The sequence below is a fragment of the Acomys russatus genome, chromosome 8 (genome assembly GCF_903995435.1).
Source record: "Acomys russatus chromosome 8, mAcoRus1.1, whole genome shotgun sequence".
NCBI lineage: Eukaryota > Metazoa > Chordata > Mammalia > Rodentia > Muridae > Acomys > Acomys russatus.
This window is the reverse complement of record NC_067144.1, coordinates 49,492,016-49,498,370: the sequence shown is the minus strand read 5'-3', so window position 1 is coordinate 49,498,370 and position 6,355 is coordinate 49,492,016. Positions and strand designations below refer to the sequence as shown.

General features: G+C 37.0%; 1 non-coding gene across 1 annotated transcript; it reads left to right on the top strand.

Moving 5' to 3' along the window:
• The first annotated feature begins 858 nt into the window (after nucleotides 1-858).
• On the top strand, nucleotides 859-989 carry LOC127193478 (small nucleolar RNA SNORA17). The gene has a single exon (XR_007831131.1). It is a non-coding gene; the product is annotated as a small nucleolar RNA SNORA17 (small nucleolar RNA).
• Nucleotides 990-6,355: the final 5,366 nt, after the last annotated feature.

Below are 6,355 nucleotides of genomic sequence, written 5' to 3'. Positions count from 1 at the left end.
ATGAAAAAAAATTTGGACAACAGCTAGAGATGTGTCACAGGGGACGGGGAAAAGCACACATAGCCTCAAACTTACATAAAAACTACAATCAACTAAGAAATGGAAATAGGAAAAATAATATTCCCCAGGAAAGGAATACCAATTGGTTGCCAATACCAAATGTTTGGAACTGAATACATACATATGAATAAAATTATATAGACTGAACAGGTATGTATTTATGTGTGTGCTAATGTTTTGCAGACAGAATAAATAAATCCATACATATATGCATATAATAATAATAACAATAATAATAATAATAATAGTACCAAGAAGACATTTGAGAGAGAGCAAAGAGAAATATCTATTTGGGGGAGTTTAGAGAGAGAAAAGAAAGGATATGATTATATTATAACCTCGAAAATAAAGGAAAAAATTTAAAGCAATGCTAGAGGTAGACTTTAAATGTACCAACTTTATTTATAATAATAACAAGTTAATAAGAGAAGAGAAAGTCAAGGCAATTAGTCTTATGACTCACACAGTCTAAAGTTTCCTGCATGGATGAGATTGAACCCATTCAAGGTGGTATGGCTGGAAGAATCCTGTACACTTCAAGAATGGAAGCAGAAAGCACTGAGTTTTATCCCCAGGTTATACAGTACTCAGGCATTGTAAACTTATTCCTCTGATCTCATTTAAATTTGCATTATTTCACAAAAAGTTCTCTGCACCAACACTAACGTCTGGTAACATTCTCTCTAGACCCCTACACCCACTTTGTGAAAGTTTCCGTAATATAGGAGCTAAATTTAACCATATCTGAATAAACATGTCATATGTAATAAAGTTGTCAGTTTAAAAATAATTAAGAGTTCCACCCCTAGAGGCATTGCAGGTGTAGCTGTGGTGTCACATGCGGGTCAGTAGGTGTCAGAGGGATGAGATGCTATGTTACACTCAGTGTTCTGACCCATGAACATCCGAATGATTAGTAGCCTAATATTCCACAAATGTCCCCAAAACTACAGGATCTCCATGACACAGAGCAAGAATAGGATCTCTTAGAGGAGTTCCAGTGAGGTTTTTTATTCATACACTAGCAGAAGCCAGATGCCTCATACCTGACCAATGAGTCACTGCAATGGACATTGGTAAGCAAAGAAGTTTGAACAAAAGGGAATACTGTGGGACACACTATGACACACTGCAGCTTCCACAATGAGATTACTTTTTTTCTCTGTTGAGGGAGAAGTTGTAAGGGTGGGGGGTAGGTATGAGGGAACAGGGGCGGGAATGAGTGGGATTGGGGTGCATGATGTGAAAACAAATTTAAAAGTATAAGTAAATTTTGGTTGACATAGGAGGATAATTGTATGTACGTGTATCAGGACATGCATATATCTCAAAGTACACGCGATTTCTCTATAATATCTAGAATGTTTAGAACATTCAAACACACATAATGAATCATAAACATTGAGGACACCAAACTTTGAAGTATAAATATTATTCACCCAGTATACAAGTGCTTATCTGAAACACTTTATACTGGTATATTTCAGATTATATTTTTCCATTATTCACTAGTAATTAAGTAGACATACTAAAATTTATAAAGTATGAAATAAAGTATAATCACAACAACCTAATAACCAGTATGTGTGTCCAATAAATGACTATATTCAAGACTATAATATTTCCCATCAATTCACATGAGGTTTTTCTGTCAAATGAAACTGGTACAAACCTCATAGAAGCACTTTATGGATAAGGGATTTGGGGCCTGTCCTTTAGCAAGCTAAGAGTAAGAACCCATTCTTTTGTGTCTAACCTTCTACACGCCACAGGCCTTTTTCTCTAGCGGTTAGGGATTTATTAGTGGTCTTGACATTCCCTTCGAACAAGAAACAGATTACAACTTCACCACATCAGAAGTATCATCATCCATCATCTGCACTGAGGGCTTGTGTATTCAAAAGACTTTGCAATGAGAGCAAAGCTGAAATGTGTAATGCGCTTTGGTTTAGAAAAGAATTTTTGGCTTGAAATGTGCCCTCATTTCCAATAAATAACTCTTGAAAACCTGCTTCAATAAGGTTGAAAATTGAAAATTAATACAACCAAGTTGTTAATAAAGTGTCCTTAATCATACACCAAAATTAATCACATTAGACACTTTCACTCATGATCCTGTCTCTCTGTGGAAAAGCTTATTAGTTTAGTGTGGTTTCCTATGAGTAGACACTTCTCTATCAATACTGTAGGAAGAAAATAAAACATTTAATTTATTATTTAAGAAATATCTTTAAGAGAATAAAAAATATTCCTACTCATGTGTTTTATACCCTGAATAAATAAATCCAACATTTTATATTATGAATAATAAGTATATAGTAGTCTAGAATGCCTGATAATTTTAAATGGATTGCATAAAATGATAATAAAATAAATCCCCGTATAAAGTATATGAAAGATGAAATTTTGACATTGAAGTAGATTGCACAGAGACACAAAATAAAACGAGGCACAAGTGGAATTCTGGTAAAAGAAGGTAGACGCTTCAAACACTGAAATATGCTGTTTATTTCTCATATGGTGAGTATATTAGGGGTTTCCCAACTCTTGTAGAAGTACAAGGAATGTATAGTTATGACTCTTACCTTAGTGAATGTGACTTTACCCATGGGAGAATTCAAAATGAAAGTCCTTGCCTTCACCATTCCTACACCTGACCCTGTAAAGCCTTTATAGGAGACAAAGACAGTGGAGCAAGCTGTAAGTTCATTTGTTCTTGCAAAATGCCCTGTCAGGGACTTCACCCCCAACTCTGTAGCAGAAAAATTGTTGAGATCATCCTTTTCTTTGTGAACCTATCCTCTATAAACATTATGCTTTCTTTCTTTCTTTCTTTCTTTCTTTCTTTCTTTCTTTTCTTTCTTCTTTTTTTGTTTTAATTGCCTCAGAGGAACAATGAGATAAGAGTTGTTCTCAAGCCTTTCCAGTTCTTTAGGAACTCTCACTGGCTAGTTCTGCCCTAAACTCCTTCATGTGAACGGTTTCAAACTGGCTTCTCTTGAATTCTTATTGAGTTTCTCTGACTCGAATAATTTTGTCAAATCTTTCAGTTTGACTGCTCCTCAATTAGCTGTCACTTTCAGATGTGTTTTCCTCCTTCTATAAACTAACCTTATCTTGATTGTTTGACATTAAAGGTGTGTACTGAGGGTGTTCAGCATTCTAGCCAGATTATATTGTAATCCAGAGGGTATCTGCATTCCAGCTGGAGCCCACTAGAAGGGCTCTGGATGTGATGTTGTATCCAGCAACCATGTTGCTGGATTAAAATTCCTCTACAATCTCCAAATAATGACAATGATATTTTCCAACAAGCTTCCTTCTCCTAACTCATCCCTGTATCTTAGCTTCCAAAAGCAGTGGACGGACATTAAGAGGTAACATACCTGATAACTAGATCAGAAAAACAGGTATGCCAAATAAAGATCCTCCCTTCCAATCACAATCCCCTAATTTCATTCATATCTTTGCAATGGAACACCCACTGCAGCCTTATTTCCTTCTCTGACTAAATTTACTCTCAATCCCATAGACCTTCCTTTGCAAATCTTCCTCTTTCTGATTGTTGCTTTATCCCAGTCTCAAAAATCTAGCAGGCCACTCTTGCTAGGGAAGCAAGTAGGCTGTGTCCATCATTCTTTTTCATTCTGTTCCTCTAGACTCAGCTCCTAGCATTATCACCAGAATACAGAAGATTTTCTGAGTTACCTCTATTTACTGTCGTCCCCAACCCTGGAGATGAAATAAGCAGATGCTGGTGGAACAATCTGCTTTCTTCTCTCCTGTTAAGCCCCTGAAATCCCCGTAGCCCATCTCTATTCTAAATGGTTGGTTCCCAAAACCTATAAACGTATTGTTTGAGGAATCCCAGTATCCACAATTATCAGGTCCAATGAAAAGTTCCTACCAGGCAACACACAGTACATCACACTCTCCAAAATCTCAGAGAGGAGGCAGAAATTAAGGAACAAAACACTCACCCTAGAAAGATTGCTGGGAATTGTTCTCATGCTATGTGTGCAGGTACTAGTTTCTGGGCCCGAAGATCTTGTTGCAGTCCAGAGGAGTATGTTCTCATGCAACAGCAAAAGATGTTCTGTAAACTTTTATACCCAATTATGGTTAGTTTGAATGATCTACACCTGGGCAGAAGATAAGTAGGCAGAGCTTCCTTTCCTGTGCTGGGGGTCTCAGGTAGAGACCACAAAACCAGAGGAGGAGAGAGGAGGAGGAAGGAACAGAAGATGGAGAGAAGAATGTGGTCTGATGTAGCACATCCAACCCAGAGAAGACAGTATATTGCCAAGTAACTTGGACAGTGCATCTGGGAGGTAGCCAGAATAGCTAAGAAAATTATCTTAAATCATACTTGCCCAGTTACTGTGATTAAAGCTAATTCAAATAATTAGTCTCTATTGCAATTATTGGGAACTAGTCATGTCATAGAAAAGCCATTTATAGTTTAATAAATATTCAACAACAAAATACACAAAGCAAAACTCAGAACCTAGACCTATAATCATGCCAAACCCAGATGCCTAGACAACAGCATAAAAACATGACCAATAAATACAAGGGCAAAAAGTCTCCACTAGGTCCTAGCTATCTTACCACAGCAAACTATAATATACCAATACAGCTGAAACATGTGTGTGAGCACACAGGTGCATGTGCAGGCACAAGAGTTTAGAAATCTTATATGAAGGAGATTGACGTCTTTAAACAGAAAATGAATAAATCCCTTAAAGAATCCCACCCCCCAAAGAAGCTCACAAACAATTGAAGGCAATGAATAAAACTGTTCAAATCATGGCAATGAAACTAGAATCATCAGGGGTTGTCTCTGACTCTGTTGCATGCTTTTGGGACCCTTTCCTTTTACCAGACTGCCTCCTCCAGTGTTAAAAAGAGAAAATGCTCCTAGTCACAGTAAAATTGTATATGCCAATCCTGGTTGATATCCGTGAGAAGAAGCTTATTTTTTTCTGAAGATAAAGGGAGGAAGAGAGGAAAAGGAGTGGAAGGGGGAGGACTGGGAGTTGAGGAGGGAGGGAAAACTGTGGTTGGGATGTAAAGTAAATTGGTTAACTTCTAAAAATAAAGAGAATGGAATCCATAAAGAAATTAAAAATAGAAAAATTCTGGAAATGAAAAATATAGGAATTAAAATGAGAGCTACAGAGGTAAGATTGACCAACAGAATATAAGAGATAAAATGGAGAAACCCATGACTTAAAGATACTATAGAAGAAAATAAATGCATTGGTTAAATAAAATGTTAAATCTAAAAAACTCCTGACACAAAACATCCAGGGAATCAAGGACATTATAAAAGGGCCAAACCTAAAAATGATAGAAATACATGAAGGATAAGACTCTCAGATCAAGGGCCCAGAAAAATATTTTCATCAATATCATAGAAAAAAAATTCTCCTAACCTAAAGAAGAGGACGCCTATAACACTTTAAGCAGCATATAGAACACAAAATAGAGTGCACCAGAAAAGAAAGTGTTCTTACTATATAATAATACACTAAACATACAGAAATTTAAAAAGAACCTTAAAAGCTACAAGGGAAAAAGACCAAGTAAAATATAAAGGCAGACATATTAGAATTATTCATTTCTCAGTCGAGCCTCTAAAAGGCAAAGGGACCTGGAAAGATGGCCTGCAGACTCTCAAAGATTCCTGACACAAGGCAGGTACTAGTCTCTCAGACACGTTTGCTTCCTTCTATAAACTAACCTTACCTTCATTATTTGGGATAAAAGGTGTGTACAAAAGGCATATCAGTATTCCAGACAGATCATACTGTAATCCAGATCATATCTGAATTCCAGTTGGATCATAGGAGAAGGTTACAAGCTGGGCCTGGACCAGCCTGCAGGACATGGAACCCAGGCTGCCTGGTAGCCCCAAAGCTGAATGACAGTTGAGAAATGTGAAAATTAGAAGCAGGGCAAGGGTATCTAGCAAATGGGTGGGAGTAAAATTTTGCCAACTACTCCAGTCCTCAAACGTTCTTTCCAGGGGTCCTATATATCTCTGGGGTTTGTTGTTGCTTTCATTATATTGTATCATGTCATTTATATTCTTCAATACTATTAACAGCAGCCCCATAGGTGTCAAGGTATTAAGGAAAGGATTTATCCCCATTTGCTTGCCAATATTGGAAGCACGTGAAGGAACAATCAAGGCCAAGAAAGTAGGGATATATGGTAACCTTAAAGGTCCCTGGTACCCTTTTTTTGAGGGCCATTTCCTGTTCCTATAACTGTTTTATGTCTGTAATAG